Source organism: Anastrepha ludens, chromosome 5, assembly GCF_028408465.1.
Source record: "Anastrepha ludens isolate Willacy chromosome 5, idAnaLude1.1, whole genome shotgun sequence".
Taxonomy (NCBI): Eukaryota; Metazoa; Arthropoda; class Insecta; order Diptera; family Tephritidae; genus Anastrepha; species Anastrepha ludens.
In genome coordinates this window covers 3,323,717-3,345,561 of record NC_071501.1, presented here as the reverse complement: position 1 = coordinate 3,345,561, position 21,845 = coordinate 3,323,717, and the positions used below count along the sequence as shown (strand labels likewise).

Sequence of the window (21,845 nt, the reverse complement as noted above, 5' to 3'; positions counted from 1 at the left end):
ACCTGAAATATCTACATTTACATTTCACCTGCTTTAAATTAAAATTTCTCAGTGTAGTAGACATTAATTTTTATCAACAAGTAATCACTAAAATTAAGTAAAATATTTGTAAACACACTGGTTTTGATGTTGTCCATATAAGCCTATTTAGCAACATAAGTGCTTTGCAACAAAAGTGCCTAGCAACATAAGTGCTTAGCAACACAAGTGTTTCCAACAATTATTTTCAACTAGTTGCCGCAACAGTTATATCAACATGCTGCGCAACATTCATACATTTTGCTTGCGCTTAATGTAGCCAAAGGAAAATCCAAACACACGCGCACCTTCAGTTACTAATACACCAGCATACACATCCACATGCGCGCTCACACGATGTACCGCGCTTACCTACTTTTACGAAGTTTGTTTTGCTAAAGTTTTCCAAAATGTTGTTCCTTGCCATTTTCTCGTTTTTCACTACATGCCGTCCATTGCAACGTGCAACTTAGCGAGCAGCAGCAGTCATGCAGCTGTTTACAATAAGCAGTCTTGTTGCTATCGCAGCACTTGCGGCATACCAATGAAGCGAACGCACTGACGGCAAAGATCGCATGATTCTGGACAGTGCAACAGAAAACAGAAAAACGCACTCGTACACGCGTTCGTGCACACTTACTTATTCGCCAACTAGGCCGGCAAGTACGGGACGTCACGCAGCGCGCAGTCGCCACTACGATGCTTTGACGTTGATGTCGGTGTTGCCGTAGCCGTCGCAGCCGGTGGTTGCGTTGCTGCCACTCACTGCCATGGTCGCCTAGGCAGACGCCAAACGAGGCAAAGCTTCCAGCAACTCGTGCGATGTTGGGTTTCATCAGTACAATTTGTGCGTTCGACGTGTACGGTTGCGATTCCGATTTGGGCGGTGAACTGGCAAAGTGACTTCAATGAACTGAAACTTGCTACAAGTTGTTGTACGTGTCGCGGTGGTTGTTTCAATAGTTTCGTTATTGTCTTTTAATCGCTAAAATGCATAGCCGGATTCCAATGCATAATTTTTGCTGACACACATATACATACATACCTGCCGAAATACCTATGGAGTAGTTAAATAGTGTGTGTATGCAATATTTTTTTTTTGTGCGTCTTTATCGGCATTTTGGCCGACTTTGGTGACACTGCACACTATTGTAGTAGTACGGCTGGCATTCGTGTTGCATGCAACATTTGCCGGTTTTGCTTTATTCACTCATTCATTGGCTCCCATTAGTGCATGAAATCGTGCGTGCGTGCGTTTGTGTGTGTACGCGCGTGTAATTGAGTGATGTGATAGCAATTGGAGTTGCAGACAATCAACAATGAAGCGGCGAGGTGCGGCGTGGCAGCAAACGTGCAAGGTGTTGAATTCGTGTTCACGACACATTTTTTGTTGTTTTTTTCTTTGCGCTACGAATAGTGTTTCCATATTCATTTGTGTGCTTCGATTTGTCACCGCATGTTTAGTTTATTTTGGTTTTATTGCCGTCACTAGGCTTAAGTGAATTTTTTTATGGCAACAAAGGTCGTTTACTTTTCGGCATTGCAGCAGCCGCTGCTGTTTACGTTCAGCTGAGTCGCATTCACTTTCGATTTCTAGATGATAAAATGCTTAATTAAGTTTGTTGAGAAAATATAGGAGTGTTTTGAAAAGATATTGAATAGAAATGCATCTAAATAAATAAATAAATTGGCTTCGAAGAAAAATATAAAATAATCTCGAATACATGAATCTTAAGAATATTTTATGTGAACTAGAAAAATAAATAAAAGAACAAAAAAAAAATTAAAAAAAAAACAATGTCACCGCCTTTAAAACTCCAGTTCTTTCAAATATTCTAGTTCATGGATATGTGCGTTAAAAGTTTGAACAACAACAATATGAATAATAAAATGAAAGCAAAGACTTAATTTCTTAAGTTTTCACGTTAGAGGAATAAAGCCACGGATCTGAACATCCGGTAGATGTGAGAACTATAATTTGTACTGCTGCTTTTCGGCGTGCAACTACTCTTCCAGCAGACTAATATCTCGATAAATCTTTTAATAAAAAAGAATAATTTGTTAGTGAATTTATATAAAAATGATATTCATCTACATTTTAACGATAAAAACTCAGTTATTTTGTCTGTGCAATCGGAAACGCTAAAGGAAGCGTTACTTTAGTCTGACATGAATTTAATTGTGTATAGAGGGTGTCTAGTTATGTAACACCTACCACCTTTCGGGATACTGTGGATTTGGAACGCGTGTAGGTGAGGAAATGACTCATAGTTCTATATTTTATTTAATGAATTTATGCATACAAAATCTTCACACAACTTTCCTGTTACTCTTTGGTGCCACTAAAATTCGAATGTTAGTAAATAAATAAAAAAAAATAAGAATACAACATATAAAAGTGCCATAAAAACATAAATTTAAGTTTTTTATTACTTTTTCACTTTTTTTCCTTCCTTCAATCCTATCTGCAGAAGCTGTCAAGCGGATGGGACGAAGGAAAGTCTTTTCCACTGCTTATGTGAATGTCCAGGGCTAGCTAGGGCACGATTCCGCTCCTTCGGTAAGCCTTTTTTGCAGCAAATTTATGAGATCTCAGACATCGAGATAAAGAATTTGCTGCTATACTTGGACCTCACTAAAGGGATCTGACTTAGAACACAAAAAAAAAAAAACAGAAAAAAAAAAAACATCATCACACGAGGACAGTGGTAGTAAAACGGTGCTGGTCACTAATTAGGATTATTTCATTAGTTCATGACAAAAAAATCTTCTGCAAATTAAAAAAAGGTTAATTTTTATAAAAATTTCGAACTCTTCAATCCAAGCTTTAAAATATTTCGATTTAAAGCTTTCTCTCAATCGATTTATCGGTTATGTTTTGAGTGAAAAACCCGCAATTTCAGAACTTTACTTTACTTTACGTTATCGACAAAATATTGCAGATTTATTATTAATAGATTAAGGTTCACACTTTGCTGCCTTTACGTTCAATATATCAGAACTGAAATCATTTGAAAGCTGAGGTAACTCCCAAATTTGGCTTGCAATATTAGATTCAATTATTATAGTTACTTTTAACTACTTGCGAGACGCCTAGATATTTACATTAAGTAATAAGTGTTATTATTATTTGATCACCACCGAAGAGCCGCTTTAGTTTACTGCAGAAGGAATTGACTTGTGCAAGCTACGATGTTCCACTAACAGATTTCCATACTCACTTATCTGACAATATTCTTTAAAATGTTATTGAAAAAAAAAATATCAGGGTCAATGTCTTCTTAACGAAAGTCGAATTTTGCTTATGACCACAGAACTAATTGCAAATTATCTTATAGTGGGATATTACCTCCACAAGACCTTTGCATTTTATCTTAAATTTTTTTTAATATTTTTATTGCTTTGAAAATAATTTGCAGAATAGTTTTCATACAACATTTTGTTTTTTTAACGATGCGAAGTAGGAAACACTTAGTAAAAAATTGTTAATTCAAAATTTTATTGAAGAACACAGAAAAATATGCATATTCGGCTAAACCAAGTTGTTTAAGATTGAGTAATAAGTTAAGCAGTCCTTTTCTTCATTTTGCGAAGTTCCAATATAAGCACATTGACGACGGCACTTCACCACGTAGCAACACTCAAATTTTTCTTGTCTGCCATTGGCGTCGTTAAGCCAGCGAGAGGCAAAATAGCTGATTTAGAGGTTCTGTGTTGTTATTCATTTAAAACTTGGTGGCCAGCATTTATGTTTCAACAAGAAGAATTTAAACATGAATGACCAGAAACTTGTTATCAGTTTCGAAGCAGCTATTGGTGAATTTGCATAGATAACAAACACATCTTGGGAAGCGTGTAACGAGTGCAATGGAAGCAACGCCCAACTAATGTGACTCAGGAGGAAGAAGGCCTCTTCAGTGGGCGAATGCGCACTTCCTACAAGAAAAATTGATCTTTAAAATTGCTAGTAATCTTTTAATATACAGAAATTAATAATATTAACAAATTAAAGTGCGCAAGCGAGATAAATAAATTCGATTGTAATTACCCAAATAGTTATTCGTAAGAACGTACATATTTTCATTGCTGCCGCATTACAAAATTTCCCTTCTTTCAAATTAAGATATTTTGTTTCAAGTAAAATGTTTAAGTGTAAGAAAAGAAATAATATGGTTTTATAATCTTAATGAAGAAGTGCCCAGTTGATCCACAGAGAAGGAGTAATTGATATTAGAAATTAATCAGCAGATAGCTTTAGGAAAATAAGTACGGACTTCCTTACACCGAAATTGCATATTTTTTAAGATATTGTTGAAGTTTTATACTCTCAACCTTCTGCAAAGTAAAATCAAAAACATTTTAATTGAGAGGCTTAATATTGGGTTATGAAAGAAGGGCGATTGGCGTTGATGGATACAGCCGATTAGGCAAGGAACAAATTCGTATTGTTTTTATATAAAGGGTGGTTAAATTTCAAGGGCCGATGTTGAATGTGAACCACACCTAAACGTCAACGACACCGTTGGACTTCTTTCATTGGGGTTATTTGAAAGAAAAGGTGTACGTCGATAAGCCAGCAACAATTCAAGAGCTAAAGAATGAGATAATTCGGCACATTAACGGCATAGAACCTCAATTATGCCTCAGCGTCATCGAAAATTTGGACCATCGAATGGAGGTGTGCCGCTCAAATAATGTGAGATTCATAAAATTTATTGATAATTTTCATATAGCCTACTTTAGGGCCAGCACTTTCTTTGCGAGTTGTCACCAGCAAATTTAGAAATAGACTTCATTCGGCGACAACGACAATTTGCAGTTTTGCAGTCTGAAGTCTTGCTGCCGTCATTGTGTTCATACAGTTAGGCTGTTAAATCGAAATATGGGTATTCGAAGCTCAAAATCGGATCTTTGGTAAACAATTTGTGATAATTATTTTATATAAGAAAAGTAAAATATTGGCATGGATCCTCTCATTCAAATGGCATATAATTTTTTTTGTTCACACTTATATTACAGATGAGGGTAAAAATTCAGATCTTCGAAAAATTAAAGATAATATATTAAAAAAAATTACGAGTTTCAAAAAAAAATATGGTATCATTGTAAAAACGTAAGAAGTACAAGCATATTTATAAAAACACTTAAAAAAAAATATCTTTTATTTATTTTTATTATATTGGTTTGTGCGGAAAGAAATTTCGTTTTTTTTTTGTGGATATATTGAGCTTCGAGGTTAAACCCAGACTTTTTAAGTGGTCATAAATAGTTGAATTCGATAAATTTAACCTCTCCCCAATCTGACGTGTTATTATTCGCCGGTTTGCTTCCACTAATGCCTTTATCGCGTCTTTTTCAGCTTCAACCGGCCTTCCAGAACGTGGTGCATCTTCGATATCAAAATTGCCGGATCGAAATTTTGCAAACCAGTTCTGGCACTGGCGTATTGTCAAGACATCTTCCCCATACACATCGGTTAATTTATTTCTGGCTTGAACAGCATTTTTACCTTTTCTATAGTAAAAAAGTAAAATATGACGAAAATGCTGCTCATTGCTCTCTATATTTAAAGAGTACCGACCAAAAACTACTGCGTAAAATCAATTGAGCTTATGTACACACAAGCCTTGCTATATCAGCTGTCAAAACATATAATGGCAGCGTGACTTAGCGTGAAGTTAGCTGTGAAAAAATACAATTAAATCTTCTGTCAGGAAAAAACGAAACTACTTTCCGGACAACCCAATCTTAAAACAATACAAATTGGTATTATATATATTGTATACTTCATTTCAATAAAACACAAAATGATGTTTAATTTAATATTTCATTGATTTAGATAATTTATTATGCAAGAAATCAAAACACAGGGTATTTATAAAATTTTTAGTTGTTATTAGAACTCATGTGCCCTTCCCTAAAAATTATGAGCAACATGTAAAAACTTCTATAAAACTGTATTCCCAATTTTTCTAGAGTTTCACTAAATTAAGTGCATTTTAATCTATTGCATGGGCGAATTCACGGAGCAAAGTGAACATTTTTTATTCTATTATTTATATTAATTTTAGAGTAATAAAGATTTTTGTAGAAAATTTGGTGTTGAGCAGGATAAATATTAGCGGTATAACAAACCGAATTTCTGGCCTAGACCTCCTATCCTAATTTTGTTAATTTACATTTGGGTATAATTTTGGTTCAGTTACAATCACAGTTGGGTATAGCTTCTTCAGCCAACCCAACATTAGTTCTGTCTTCCTGTAAAGCTAATTGACTAGCCAATGGATTTTGATAAAAAACAATGTTTGAATGTATGAATTGATAGTGAACAAAGTTCCATTTTCAGAGACAAAGCACGTTTTAGTAAACCCTTTGACAATTCAAACATGGAAAGCGTCATTTAAAAACCTTACAATTAACACAAAAAATAAAATAAAATTAAGTAAAATATAAAAAAATATATGGTAAAATATAGGGTATATATATTTTATATTATTTCATTTTATTTTATTTTATTTTATTTTATTTATTTTTTTTTTTTTTGAGCTTAATCCATCTCGGCTATTGCCGGAGATTACACATCCCGGAATAAAAATTTCAAGGGATTGTGCTCTGGTTGAGCGTAGTCCAAGTTGTATGCCCATGCGATTACTATTGCTTAAATATTTAAAAATCTACGAACTATTGCACATGTGTCCAGTATGGTCGACTTCTGCATGTCTTCTAAGAGGTGTTGGCAGTCATACTTCTTCAAGTTTTTTATTAAATGCTTAGGCACTAATCCAGTGGAAGATATAATTATTGGTATTATATTCACTTCCCTCGCTTTGTACATCCGTTTAAGTTCTATGGCCAGAGCTGCATACTTCGATACTTTGGTGGAGTATGTGCTTTGGATGTTGCGATTAAGGGGCACCGCTATATCGATTACTTCGATCGTTTTATTTGTCTTGTCGAACAAGATAATGTCAGGTTTGTTGGCAGCTGCTGTTTGATCTGTGGATATAAATCTGTCCCAGTACAGTTTAAAATTTGCATTTTCGATTATTGCCTTTGGTTCATATTTAAAATACAAGACTTCTGCTTGTAAGAGACCGTGTTTGATCGCAAGTTGTTGGTGGAGGATTTTGCTATATTGTTATGTCTCATGACATATTCACGGGGGGCAAGTACGCTACATCCAGCAATTATATGGTTGATTGTTTCGCCGTAAATGCCGCACCTTTGGCATCTATCTTCTATTGCCTCGCCATGTATCGATCATCGGAATTTCCTTGTTGGAATAACTCGGTCTTGGATAGCGATTGCGAAACCTTCTGTTTCAGAAAATAGCTTTCCTTTTTTCAACCATAAATTGGATGATTGTGCGTCTATCCATTCCATATCGAGATCATGCGGATGGGCACCGTGCATTGTTTTTGCCTTCCATGCTGCGATCATTTCTGCTGGGGATTTAACACCCTCAGGTACTGGGAAATTCTGCTCCATCAAACTGAGGGGGGTAAAGCCATTATCTGCCCCAGCGATAGCTTTAAATAGATGAGACTTGCTGCTTAGAAAATATGTACGTAGCTTTAAAGTTTGCGAAAAGTGTAGACGCGCTATATTAATGATTCCTTTCCCACCAACGTTTCGAGGAAGCGATATTCTTTCCACAGAGGGTAATGGCTTTGGAACTTAGTAAAATTGGTGCGTATCAGCATTTCAATCCGAAGGATGTCTGTCTGAGAACATTTTATTACTCCAAACGAGTAAGTCAAAAGAGGTATGGCCCAGGAATTGATTGCTTTGCATTTGTTTCCATTGTTCAAACTCGTTTTTATTTTTTTTAATTTTATTTTATTTTATTTTATGTAGAAGTGAAATACCATAGTAGTAAGGACTAAAATGTCTAAAAAGTATTTTCAACAAAATTACTAAAAGAAATTAGGAAATTTTATGGAAAAAATTTCGCGCATACTCTCTCAATACGAGTGCAACTGCCGCTCATGAATGGAAAAACGTAGATTTGGTTTAAATGCTTGTGCAAACATATTTACATACTACCCCAATACTCATACACATTGAGTTAAATAAAACGAAAAAATCAATAAAGAATCACAAATATTCCAAAAACGTAGCCGTCTGCCACCCACCTAAATGTCATTTGCCTAATATTTATAGCTGTCGCATTGTAGGTGCATGTGAGCCGCAGCATATGACAAGGTGAATAAAAAACTCGCACACTCATGCACATGTACTTCACACAATATTATATATGCACATACATAAGAAAAATGCGACTAACAGCAAATAACTTCAAAAGGCGTGAAAACACACACACACACACACATACATATATTGCATACACTCAACACAAATACATTTATAATAAAAAAACAAAACAAAAAACAATTAAGAAATGGAAAATATTGCACAAAAATTGTGCCCATAATTTCGGCAGTTTATTAGTGCGGGATTCTTTGGCGACCCCGTTTCATTGTTGTACCAATTACCGTAGTAATTGTTGCTGTGCTGCCACTTTGTTGTCGATTGTTGTTGCATTGGTATTTGCGCGTAAATTTTCGAAAGTGGTTGACCTCCTCAAGTTGCAAGGGGGCGTGCTAATGGCGACAACAACAACATCAACAATAACTGCTGCAACAGCAAAAGCGCTACACTGTACTGCAGCAACGGTAAAACAACAAGAAAACGTACCCGAAAAGGTAAATTTCAGAGACAGAACAAAAACGAAAAAAAAGACAGGCTGCTCAGTTTAAAGTTGAATTGCGGCTAGCAGCAATTCGAAAATTGGGAGAGAAAAAATGCTTCATATTATAAAAGATTGTGCGTAAACACTGTCGAGAGCTCGCTCAGTCATTTGCAAGGAGTTAATGAGTCATTGTATTGGATTCAATCAAATTGATTGACTTTAAGCGACATTTTGATTTTTTTGTTTGTAAATGTTTGCCAATGCTTCATAGGATATGAAAAAGAGGAAAGCGTGTAACACCATCAACAAAAAAAAAATTATCAAATATCGATGCGAATTCTAAGCCACTTCAAACCTGCTTTCTTACTTCTTACTTTAGTTGAATGAACTATAAAACTGCATGTTCGAGAATTATACATTAATTTTGATTCAAAAATTTGAAATTTTGTGAAAATTTGTTGTTTTTTTAATTATTTTTACCAGACGTTGAATCTCAAATTTTATGATTTTATGGTTTTTCTTGTAGTGCGACCTATATTTCAATATAAATCAATAAAAAAATAGAAAATGTATTTAAATACATCGTAAAAATTTCGCAGTATGTCGCTGTGCTATTATTATGATAAGCTCTATATGTATTTAGGTAAATTTAGTTAAAGTTGTATATATTAATTCGAATAATTCGGCGTGAGTGAAATACCAAATAAAGGAAAAAGGAGGAAATAGAAAGAGCTCAGTCAAACTCCCAACAAAAGATATACCCAACAATAGACATGTAATCCGAAAAAACAGTTAGGTAGTTAGGTATAGTGGTTGCCAATTGACGCACCTAGGCTTGCTGTAGAAACATTGCGTTACGACCACTCCTCAATCTACACTGTCCTCATTGAGCGAACCTGTGGCTTTAATGTATCTAACAATCTTTGTTAGTTCCAAATTGGCTGAATATTGAACCTTCTTCTACCATGCACCCGCATAGAAAGTGTTCTACAGTCTCTTCTTTTTCAACGTCGTTACAGCTTCTGCAGTAGTCGGTATAGGGTGTGCCCATTCTGCTGGCTAGCCTGCTTATAAGACAATGCGCTGTTAGAACCCCAAAAAGATTTCTCACGTACTTCCTTTTAAATTTCAACAGTCGGTTTGGCGACCCACATTCCATTCTGGCCACGTCATCCTTCTTGTTGCACAGGTCAGGGAGCGAGTCATAGCATGTTGGCATATCTGATGCTGCGTCTATCTATCATTGAGCTTGAAACCATTAGTATAGATACTGACTCCACTTCTATTGTCCGTTACCCCATTGTCCCAAACTTCTCGCGTTGTGAAAGTTGTGGTAAAGGCTGTATTCGTATTCAAGTGTAACTCTGTTGCATGGTGTATATGAAGGGGAACTCGCATAGTATTTTTGCATGTTCCTTTCTAAGTGAGAGAATTCTCGTAACCTAAGTGCCAATTTTGCTCTCCATTTAAAAACAAAAAGAATAAAAACACAAAAAAAAAAAAAAACAAGATCCAATAAAAAATTAAAGAATGTGTTTAAATTTTTGATTTTAAATATTTTAGCTTAAAATATTTAATTTTTTGACTTGAAATAAATCACACTCAAAGTCTGCAAACAAAAAGTTACAATCAGTATAAAATTTCGTAGCAATTAAAAACAGAAAATTTATATAAAGTATACCGACACTTTTACATTCGAGAACTCTGGGTAATAGCTCTCTTTTATATGCACTTCCATCCAATAAAATCATTTAAGGGAATTTTATAAATGCATGTGTTGTGCTGCTTATGCATACTTACATATCTACTTATGCTTCATTAGCACTCATTATCTGGAATTTTTCAACCAAATATTTTTACACTTAGTTAGTTATGCAAATATTCGTGGTACTTCAACAAAAACAAAAAGAAAAACCTACTCGAAATATCATTCCCAAGTCATTAACATACATATTTTAAACTTTAAAGCATTAAGTGTGGAATTTTTTCAGCTGTGTGTGAAAATGTTGTGGGTAAATATTGGTTTCATGGTACTGGTAGTGAAATTGTGTCCTCAATGAAATAGTCTTAAATATATACATATTTTCCCCGGTATAATGGTGTTTAGTAGAAAACAGTAGGGCGATCATATTTTTTCAATAATTTATATATATATAATTGGTGCGTACGCCCTTTCTGGGTGTTTGGCCGAGATTCTCCTCTTATTTGTGGTGCGCGTCTTGATGTTGTTCCACAAATGGAGGGACCTACAGTTCCAAGCCGACTCCAAAAGGCAGATATTTTTTATGGCAGAAATACTCTCGGAGGTTTGCCATTGCCTGCCTATCAAATTGGGGGAGATCAGAATTCGTTTTAGAAGTATGGTTCCTTCGGCAAAGTTTCTTATTTTGATCCTTAGAATACGATTTTCAGAGCAATGAGCGAATTTTAAATTGACCCGCCCTAGTATGTATATTTATCCATTAGGTATAAAGCTATAAAATTAGTCAAATGAGTTGACAAAATTCCCCGTGCAAACATTGTTTGTAAATATTTTGTGATTATTTCATGGCAAATGCTACTCTTGTGCGCAAAATTCAAAATAATTCATATCAGGTACACTTTGCTTTAAGTTAATTAACTAACACATTACATGTACGCGATTTTGCATTCAAAGGCATAATTAACTATTAATAAAATAACCAATTATGGCAGTTAGTTCACCCCAATTTACATTAATTAAGCAAAATACAAATAAAATTAAAAGCTACTTCCGGCATTGCTCTGAGAGAAGAAATATTGTAAATATAAAATTTAAAAAAAAATGTAATTTCCGTGGATAGTAATTCATTTGTGTAAAAGTCTACCTATGCGAAATAGTAGAGGTACATTTAAACACAAAAAATTATCATAGTTTGCGGAAAAAGAACTCCATTATTTTCTCGGTAGATGGCTGTAGTTGTCGATAACTCATAATTATGGAGGAAACAATTTAAAGTTTATGCTCGTTGTTATAGTGACAATTCACACTAAAATGCTGGATCTCTTTTTCTCCAAAGTAATATTTCCACGTTTATTCGAGCAAAGTTTACCTAAAGAGCAGAACTAAGATAAACTACGTCGCAGAGGCGCCCGCCCGATGAACGCCTTGCTGTATATTTGTGAGAAGCGTATGGTTACTTTTACGTATTTTTTCTAATGGTATTTTCCTAGTCTCTTTCGTAAAATTTACCTTAAATGATTCACAGCTGATTGAAATTCTCAATGGGGAAAGTGATCATTGGTATAAACTTTTGCGTTTCATTAAAAATGGCTCTAGATACAGGTATTACTTAATAAAAGATTTTAACTGGTTTTAAAGAAAACCGTAAACCGAATAATTGTTTTGTACGAAAATAAATCGACAGACGGCTCATGCCATTGTCGTTAAATTATTGTAAATATTTATTTTTTCTTAAATTTCTAATAATGGTATTTTTTCCAGAGTTAAAAAATCAAATAGTGGCGAAATACAGAAAAAATTCTATAGAAAACATTTAGTGAGTTTTCACTTAGACCGACAATTATTTGATTTTCAATTAAAAGTCAATGCAAATCTTTTGAGCATAATAAAAAAAACAAAAAAAATTTCCAAAATTTTAGAAAGTTGAAAAAATCCACTTTTTTTATAATTTTGTTTTTTTGAAAAAAATTACAAATTAAAGCATTTATTTCATTTCATTTTACTTATGCAGATTATTGTTTGACTTATAATTTAAAGCCAATGTAAGTTTTTTGAGCATAATTAAAACAAAAGATCAGAATTTCTAAGTTTTAAAAAATGTGGAAAAAATAGAGAAACAAATTTCTGAAAAATTCCCGAAAATTGTTTTCTTTTTAATTTCCGCAATTTTTTTTTAATGTTTTACCAAAACAATTTTTAGAACCTTTTTTTACTTTTTCAACCTTAATTACGGAAAAAATTCCATGCCATTATTTACTTTGTTTGCTTTTTATATTGACCATTATTTCACTTACTATTCAAAGCCCAAGCAAGTTTTTCGAGTATATTAAAAAAGTCAGAAATATTAAGATTTGAAAAAATTAAAAAAAAAAAATTCCTTTAATTTTTAATCAAAAATTTATATAAAAAAATATTTATAAAATTTTCTACCACAACATGCTTTTTCATATTTTGAAAAAAAAAATTATTTTTAAATTTTTTCAATTTCTTTTTTTTTTTAATCTTTTATCGGGAATTATGGCAGCTTTCATATTATTTCCTCCTAGACCTAAATTATTTAACTTCCAATTTAAAATAAAAATATTGGCACACAAATCAAGGTTTTAAATCTCCATATCTCGGCAGCCACTCCATATTTCCTTTCCCTGTATTTAGGCGGGCACAATTGATTTGCTTTGCGCCAAACATCGGTTGTTATGCCAAAGCTTATCATAATTCCATATTAAATTCCTTTCAAAAACTAAATCGATTGGGCTTAATATTTAACGAAATAGTAACGAACAGAAAACACCAAGTAATCACCTCACAAGCACAAGCGACTGCGGCTACAGACTTAAACTAAGTGTCCTGGAAATAAATTTGGTGAAATTCGAATGGAGTGTGAAACAAAAACATTGGAATTTAAAAATCTTATTGCCCAATTAAAGAATTTAATAAGTAAAGGCGGAGCAAACACCATTAGGCTTATGTCAAATAGCACTGGCTAATAACTCAATGGGTGAGCTTAGCCGTTTCAAGCGCGCACACAGCCCACGACTGAGCTAAAGTTTTCCACTTAAAATAAAAATTCATGTATGTATGTACTGATTTGTTCATGTGTGATTAACTACACCGAAAACGAGTTTGTGCTTACCCATAGATGTAAATTACGTTTAAAAAAAAGTTACAATAATTTTAATATAGTTATTTGGTGGGTGATTAATTTTAGGAAAATATTATAAGCATAAAACTGAAATGGTCGCATATTTCTGGCAATGAACAAATGAATGAATCAATCATTTTTCTTTATTTTGCCTCCCTAAGGCAGAAACAGGTGTAGAAAACATTACATTGGGGCATTTTATATTTATTAAAAAATTTCCGAGACTTCCAAGTATACAACAAAAAACTCGCAACACCCGAGAATTCCATTTGCCACGATATAAGTTTTCTATGCAGGAAATATCCGGAAGGAGTCTTTCCCCATGTCAGCACTGCAGGTACAGGTAAATAAGCACTATGAAGAAGTGGTCGTGTTGCAGGATATAGATTTGCTTATTCCAAAGTATGTTTTGACAAGCAAAACCAATAATTGAACACGTGGGATGCAGGCCCTGTCCAAATTATGACTTTTCCGAAGCCTTACATGGCGTCCTTTTGCTCAACCTGTAGGACTAGATACAGTATATATGAGGAGCCCAATATCTATCGTGATGAGTCATGGAGAAACTTTGATCAAATTAATTCATGAAACTCCCTCGTTGACTTTTGAGAGTCGATTCACCAAATACGTAGCAAAAACTGTTGAGATGATTGATTAACTTCCTTTACATGTTGAGAAATGAACAACAATTAGCTTATGAATGCTAAACTCACAATTGGTTGTGGGAAAGTACAGCAAAGTCATAAATAGCTGTCACAATACATCTTTAGGTGGCAGAAAAATAATAATTTCTGTGCTATAGTGAGGCTAGGGGGTAAAGTAATAGTTAGCACACAAAATCCACGTGGTGAAAATTTTATCGATCAGTGTAATTAATGCATCAAATACAACATTTATTTCATTTCTAACCATCATCGTTGGACTATGTATATATATACTTTATTAAAATGTATATACATATATATATAATATACAATATTATATATACATATATAGTCAAAGCTTTGCCACACATATTTTACAGAGGGTGTGGTAATCTATATTTCTTGCAAGTTGGCGCAAATACACTTTGCTCACAATGGAAATTTGCCTACGACTGTTTGCCATATTTTCTCTTGATTGCGACTAAAACCGACAAAGAACGGCTGTCAGTTCATTCCCTTTTGTGTTAGTTGATGTCGTTCAAAATAATAGCAGCATTGGAATGATTGCAGTGACAGTGTCGCTTGACTGAAATCTCTGTCGATGCGAGTATCTTCATAAAGCCCTTTCAATCCCTTAAAGAATTCGCTCTCTCAAATGTCGAACTCTCTAAAGGATTTTAAACGTGAGCTCTTTAACAAACTGTTATTCGGCTCTGAGCGAATTTGACAGAATCAGCTGTTGGGCTGACGTCACTTGAGATGTATTTACAAAAAAAGTGAGATTGTGTTGGTGATATACGAAAAAAATCAACACTGTCTACGTTCATGTTACCTTGTTGCCATGTAAATAACGACTAATTGGAATGTGGAGTGTGTGAATGTGTGAAAATGATCGTGCCGAATTCGGCTGCCGAATCCCAAGTGACGTGGAGGCCAAAGTTCTCCTCACAATACAATTTTTTTGCCATAGCTAAATAGCAAACCTGGTAATTAGCATCCTTGTCCAGAAGCCATTTTTTCCCTACGACTTTATCTGATATTGTCAAGCTATATTAGGCACATCACATTGAGGTTTTAAATAAGATACCAAATTTTTAAAATAAATCAAGTTCGGTTTGAGACATATAACGTACATTTTTTATTGGAAGAGCATTTTGTGGCCTTGTGTATTAATGTATGCTGTATAATAAAGATCAAATGTCCCTTTTGAATGCACCCAGGAAATTGAATTTTAGATTTTTTGCCTTATAAATCCGGCTGATTTTGCGGAATGGCATTTCCCATCCTTTACCTTTGAAGGTACCAATTATTTACAATTTATGATACGTCCAATAAAAGAAGCCTAAGGGCGTGTGATCACTACCGTCGCGAAGTACAATAATGAGCTTAAACCGCTGGGTTAGAATGTGCATCATGGTTGCGTGGCACGTAGCGCCATTCTACGAAAGCATTACGTGAAAGCAACTTGCCAGTCATCGATCTGTGACATTTAATATGGATGGTTTGGTCATTCGCGACATTTTTGGAAAGCTTTTGTTGCTGGCGTATTTCGTGAGTATTGATAAACTCAAACATTATGAAAATGATGGTATTGCCGCTAAAGAAAATGTTTTGATTAAAATTGGAACTACTACGTATAGAAACCAATTAACGAGCAAATGACCCCCTTTAAGGATATTTGCTTGGCGTGACTGTATGAGTTGGACTTCTAATGCATACCGACAAAAATTGGCCTGAGTTGAAGGCGCAGGAAGCCCAAATTTTTAGCAAAGATGTGAGATTGAGTGCTTGCACATTTGTAATGTATTCAGCAGGTTAATTATATGTCGAACCGACTGACTCGAATTTCTCCACCAAATGTCGAAAATTCAACTTGCCAAGGGGAAGATTAAAATAACCTAATCATTACTTTTAGTGGTGATTTGTCACATTACTGAGCAATAAACTAGGCGATTACTGATATTTCGTAATTGCAACTTCATTAAAAGTATTTAGTTCGTTATCCGAAGCAGAATTTTTGTTTAGGACTCATCCTTAAATTTTTTGAAATGCGTGAGTTGAATATTTGGGCCCAACTTCTGAAGTGAAGCTATAGCATTACTTTTCAAGCGAAAATCCAAAGAATATACATACATATATAAATTCGCGGCAGTGAATGCCTTTGGGTTGAACAAATTTATGCACACAATTTATTTTAATTACATCGGAAAATCGAGTGGCTATACGAGCTCTGCTGTTGAAACTCTTTAACGAATGTGTCGCTGCTCTTAACATTTAAACTGTTTTCCCATCAGCGCAAATTTTAAGCGCATACGTGTGTAAGTATGTATGAATTTTTGCAGGTATTAACGCCATTTATTTAAATGCCAAATTCTTTTAATAGTCGCCCACGGGCATTTCACTCACAAATTTGCTGCCTGCTCAACAGATAAGAAGCGGCGTTTATTCTCCACAAATAAACGAGTGCTGCAGAGAGGAAATGATTTAAGATTGGATATTTTGTAATAATCACAGGAAATTAATAAAATTACAATATGACATATGTGTGCATACAAAACGACAGACACATACATGCATGTGCATATATGTAATTTACCTGAAAAAAGTTTCAATAATCTCAATGACACAAGCCACCGATAAACCGAAAATGTGTGGCGGAACGAAGCAAAAATGCGAGAAAAAATTGTGACAGTGGTTTATTGTCCCACAGGAATTCGATATAATAATAGCAGATAGGTGGGAGGGACACATGGACACATGGCAGGGAGCTGTCACACATATAAATGCATTCGCGACTTAATGTAGTCATAAATTTATGAGCAAAAAAGGGAACAGTGTTGGACAAACAAGTCCACTAGTACCTTTTTCTGACTGTTTGCATCTGAAAAGTAAATTGAGTGCAATCCACCCTTTGTAAATGAAATTTTCGGAAAATTTTGAAGATATCATTTTGATAAAATTTTTTTGAAAACATTTGAACCGCTTTGAACATATAATCATCAGATAGCTGGAATACTGCGCTGTCACATGATTTCTGATTTAGTTGTCGGAAGAGGCGAAGACTATCTACTTTGAATGATAACTCTCCTTTCCTCCCCAATTTCTTTGGTTGTCTGGGGAATTTGATTTCAAAGAATATCCCTAATTTTAATTAATAGGGAAACTTTGTAATGAGACTAAAAGTGGTATCTCATTTTACTAGTTTCTTAAATTGGATACAATTAAATGTCTCCGTTTCCCATCCCTGATATAATCTATACATGAAACATCTATACACATATACGCCTATACACGCTTCAATGCCTCCGATGCGTAGCCGCATATTTATATCGGAAATTTTTTTCTGAGTGGGCGACATCCCTACTACCTGCTATATTAAATAACAATAGTATTTATGATTGTGTACGTAGTACAATGCAATTAATAAAAAAACAACATAGAAACTCGTTCTGACTACAATAAAACAAATACAACACTGTCGCATCAAAATGAAAGTCAGCGGTAGCTTGAATTTATTAAGTAATTTGCGTGGCTGTTGCCAAGCAAAAGAGCAAAAACATATATTGATATCGTAAAATATTCCGGGGAAAGTCATCTATAAATAGCAAAATAATAGGATGAAGCATATGAAAATGAGCTGATATTCTGCGAACAAAGTGTGTGGAAGGTAAATATGAAAAGGAAGAGTAGGTGGCCCGCGAGGCTTTGCATTCATTTAGCTCTAACTTCACTTATAATAATAACACTCATAGGACTTGATTTTTCATTATTATTTTCTTAAACTTCTAAACTACACTAAAATTGCTTCTTTCCTTTCTTTAATCATCCACGAAAGACAATACAACACAAAAGATAATAATGCGTGATTGACTTACACTGAAGAATCTAACAAAAAAAACACATTTCAAATTAAACTTGTTTTCGAAAGTTGTCGATGAATTTATGTGGATAGACAGCAGTAGTCTAATGAATGGAAATCAAAGCAAGTGTTCACAGGCGTCCTAATAGCGCCTAACATATCGACATTAAGTCTTTATTCGCTTCATGGTACAAAACGATCCATCTATGATAGCTCCGGTTTCTTGAAGCTAAAGTGGTAAGAAGAAGTTTGATAGCTCAAAAGCTAATTTCAGCACAATGCGCTAAAAGTTTCTAAATCTCGATTGAAGAGTTATGCCCCTACGGTTACACACACTGCTACCTGTATTCTGCAAGTTGTTCAAACTTGTCCTTACCCTATAAGAAAAATGATTGTTATTGTTTAATAAGCGCTATAAGGTTAGGAGTCCTAACTCCTGTACTCCGATTTCTGTAGAAGCTGTCTTAATACAGAGGAAGAGGAAACAGTCAGACACCTTTTATGTGAGTGTGAAAGCTTAGCTATAAGGAGGCTCAGCATTCTTAATACGTAATTCTTAACTGATGTAGCGGACATAGCGCATCTAAAACTAACGAAGCTTTGCTCGTTTATTAAAGCTACCGGATGGTTTGAAAAGGAATCCATAGGGTAAGGAAAAGTTCCAGTGGTATCACAACGGACTTATGAAAAGACTAAGTGTGTCATTGCGACAGCCACCCCGCCCCCTACCTACCCTTACATTAAGTTTAACGATAACTTAAGGCATTGCTTAATTTGAAATGGTGCTTTTTTGTCGTTTCTTTAATGTCGGGTAAAACGGAAACTAAAAAAGATTCATCATTTTCGTTCAGCTTTCTAAAAATTGTCTTGCAAACACCAAAAAACACCATTTCAAATGAAGCAAGAATCTTATAGAACTTCACCACCTAGTAGACAGCTCGGTGTACTTAAGAAATCGTTCTGCTGAATTCTAAACTAAAGCAGCGATGATAGAAGGAGGTATTGTTACTTTAAATACCTACTAAAAAACGATTACATCGACTTTTTATCGGATAAATCTAGTAAATATGTAGAAGAAAATAATTACAACGACAATCTCGCTGTTTAATAGCCACATCTCGTATATTAACGCACATTAAAAAATTTGTGTTATACATATATTACAAAAACAGTTTATTTTCCAAAATTTCGAATAATAAAATATAAAATTTTTTTGAAAAATATTGGAAGAAAAATCCCAAAACAAACTTTTCTTGAAGCATATGTTTCGTCTAAAAAAAAATTATCTTAGAAAGTCGCAGATTTTCCATTTTAAATAACTCTTCCAATATTTTCATCACTGTATGCAATTCTCAAAAATATTAATTTTTTTCATAATACTCAGTGCTAAACGTTCTCAAGACTACAAATAGACCAACTTTCAAAAAAATCTACGGAAAAGTCCAAAATACTTGGATCACTTGACATGGAGACGCTCAAATGTTCATTACTTCAATCTTTGATTCCATGACTTGATTTAAATTTATTTATTTATTTTCTGAATTTTATATTACTTAGAGTAAAGTAAAATCATAAAAAAGTGCGAACATTGCATAACTAATTTGTTTTCATAAATTTGTTGTTTTTTGAGGTATGCGTACTTATACAGCAACAAAATATATCTATAATTTATACAGAGAATGACTACAATTCGTCAAGCTGATCGCGCTCAATTTTTCTTTGCAAGCATAAATATTTGTTTTTTACTATTGTACTTTTTCGAATTTCATTGTAAGGCGCTCAAATCTAATCAATATGCATTTCTATGCGCTTTTATGTATCCTTATGTCTATCTCAATTACACTTTTATTGCATTTTTCAAGACAACTTTATCGCTACTGTGCTTCATACGCCATTTACACAAGCAAAGACGCACTTTATTGATACGAGTATTGCCGTAAAGCGAACTGATTAAGTTGGAGAATGAAAAACAGATAAAAAAAAATCTAGTTTTCCTTGGGAAGTCGATTTCATTTAGATTTGATTTGATTTCATTAGACATACTTTTTGATTTTTTTAAAGGCACAGTTATAAATAGAAATATTTCATATGGCATATAGATATACCTAAAGCTTTCTAAGAAAAACAAGGAAAAAAATTGTCTGTTTTAAATTTATCGGAATTTACTGAAAACCAAAATTTGATTTGAATTTTATTTATATTCAACGATACATACCATTTCTTTATGCACGAGTGAATTAATGCTTTCATTTTGTTTTTATTTTGTGGGATATTGAAGCTTATCGCTCCATTAGATCTGGAAAATCTATGATACCACATGCATTTTCATAGATAAACACCAGTGAGTGTTATTATGTGGCTTGGGGGAAGTGATTTTATACTTCTTAACATACAACGGGCCCCATGAAAGCTGATTAAGCCGAATTTAACTCTTCCGAACCTTCAGAAACAAATAAACGAACGAATAAATAAAGGGTTTTCCAATAACAGGTATTACAGGTGAATGGGTTGCGCTATCGAGAGATGATTAACGATTTTTATGGCCAGAATTGGGTGGACCGTGTTATCTCTCGAAGAGGTGATCACAATTGGCCACCGAGATCTTGTGATTTAACACCTTATGACTTTTTTCTTTGGAGCCACGAAGAGAAGGAAGAGACAAGGCCAACAGCCCAGGGTCGATTCAAAACCTCAAAGATGGAATTCGTGAGGCTATCGAGGACATAGGGCAGCCACTTTGCAATTCGTGGTCGAGGTGGTCATTTGCCTGATATTATTTTCCACTATTAACGGCATACCCTCCTCTTTATAATGAAATAAACATCCGCTCATTTACATTAAAAAATAGCTTTTTTCTTTGAATTTCAAAATAACACCTCTTATTGGAAAAGCCTTTATTATAAATTGAATTCCAAATTACTGAGGCTTATTTCAGCTTTGACCTTAATAGAGAATTATAAAGTGTTTCTGAGAAAATATCCTTAAGGCCTCGGGCATAACATCACAAAAAGCCCAATTTAGAAAAGTCATTAAGAATTAAGAAACTATTGTGAGCAACAAAAAGAATCTCGAGTCAAAAAATGGTACAAGCAGAGGCAATCGGATTTAGCTTTAGCGAAGGTTATGGGGAGGCATTTACTGATATTAAGTGACAATTTGCTCAGTCATTGGAAATACCATGATTTTTTTTTCCGAATTGCGCATTGTTGCATTTCAGCATTATAATTTTCTCGTTTACTGCTTTTAAATTGCTAAATTTAGCTGTTTCCTACACTTATATTATTTAATAAATTTTTGTTATATAAATTTTATTTATAAATAAATGAATTGTTAAGCAGTCAGCAAAGTAATGAAATACTCTGAGAAGTTGATCACTTCCAAATCGCCTTCATTATCACAAATGCATCGTCGCTGTGTGGAAGGAGTTTTTGGTATATGGAGTTTAATTTTTTAGACATATATACAGTCACTCACACCTTATTTCATACAGATATGTGTTTTATATTTCACAATATTTTCCGAAAATGGATAAACAGAGTATACAGGCATCTTATTTCTTTTGGTTTGTTTCATTTCTCAGCATAAAATACTTTTACAATAAAGTGTCGTTCCGGCCTTGGACGGCAGATGATTTTCTATGAGGAGCTTGTTCATGGCAGAAATACATTCAGAGGTTTGCCATTGTCTGCTGAGAGGCGACCGCTATTCGAGAAAATTTGTATCTATAAGTTGGTGTTTCATGCAAACGGATTCGAGCCCATGCACTTCCCAATGCTAGTTTCGCACCA

General features: G+C 34.1%; 1 protein-coding gene across 1 annotated transcript in view; it reads left to right on the top strand.

Moving 5' to 3' along the window:
* The first annotated feature begins 1,775 nt into the window (after positions 1 to 1,775).
* LOC128863964 (uncharacterized) overlaps positions 1,776 to 21,845 on the top strand; it is a 101,394-nt gene continuing 81,324 nt past the window's right edge. Inside the window, exon 1 of the mRNA XM_054103403.1 lies at positions 1,776 to 2,270. The gene's annotated coding sequence lies outside the window, so the exon portion shown is untranslated. The remainder of the gene's footprint in view (positions 2,271 to 21,845) is intronic.